Source organism: Fulmarus glacialis, unplaced genomic scaffold (genome assembly GCF_000690835.1).
Source record: "Fulmarus glacialis isolate BGI_N327 unplaced genomic scaffold, ASM69083v1 scaffold18351, whole genome shotgun sequence".
Taxonomy (NCBI): domain Eukaryota; kingdom Metazoa; phylum Chordata; class Aves; order Procellariiformes; family Procellariidae; genus Fulmarus; species Fulmarus glacialis.
Window position 1 is genome coordinate 9,432 of NW_009191126.1, and position 1,226 is coordinate 10,657.

The following is a 1,226-nucleotide window of genomic DNA, read 5'->3' on the forward strand; positions in this document are numbered from 1 at the left end:
GCCTTTGTTAATGCATTTATAGAACCAGTAAGGTCTTGCTGGAATTAGTTTTGTGACTTCTCTTGTGTTTGTGCTACTTACCAGTTTCCTTTTAACTCTTTCGAATTCCGGTTTCTTGAGCTTTTTCCCTTTGCGGTAACTTTTTCCAGTAACCCCTGCACTCCGTTGTCCCTAAAATCTGTGGTACTCAAAGTGTGGTCCTTGGGGTGATGGTGAGTGATCTGCAAAGGGGTTGCAGAACCTTATTAAACATCCTTATTTGTGGGCGCTACCAGAAATACTACATGGCTTTGGCCATGGTTCATTGGCCAAAAGTGCCTGGTTGTTACTAACGTGTAGTAACTTTTTTCCCCATGGCTTTAATGACCAGTTGGTTGGATTTCTCACTTTCCTGTTTTCTGGAGCAGCGAGTGTTGTTATCTCAGAGCAGGGGCTGAATTTGAACACGGTGGGGAGTGATCAAGTGCAGGGACCAGACCGAGTTGCTCAGAGCGGGTGCAGCTCTGGTTTCTAACCTGGCGTTTCAGACCCTGTGCCGAAATGCCCGTGCTGCAGCTGGCTCTTCTCCTGGAGGCCATGTTAGAGCTGCCTGTGTGGCAGTGCTGTGCGTTTGGTCACCAAGCATGATTCAGGTTAAAGAAACCGTGCAGGTAAGAGAAGGTGATACGTGATGAGCAACGAGGCTATGTTAGCCCATTTAGGTATAACCCCACCTCCCAAATCTGGTCATCTTTTGGGGGACAGCATCATTCGTGGGTCATCCTGTGCTTCCCAAGATGAGTTGTTCCGGTCTTCTCTGTCATCCTTTAATGGCTGAATTCAGCTAGTGCATCAAATTCACAAGGTATTTGCTAAGTTTTCCCCTTGTCTTGGGAAATAAGCTGGATGTAACAGCAAAAACTACACTTAGCTGATAAACTGGCCCAGTATCTGATCAAGCTGCTCGGGTCTGGAAGTGAATTGCCCCGTTACTCTGGGCTCCTGGCTGGGCGGTTTTGCACATCCCTCCCAGTCATTTTTGCAATAGTCATGCTGGTTCCGTGTTGGCATGGGTGGCTTCATGGCTTCCTCCTGCCACTGAATGTCCTCAGTTGAACTTTGTGCAATGAAGGCAGACAGACGAGCGCAAAGCAATTAATGCTTTGTCTTGCTTTTAGTGCAGCTCTGGTGTTGCCTCAGTCATGTTGCGATAGCTGGAAAGGCCTTGCTCATTAGTTCTTACTTGG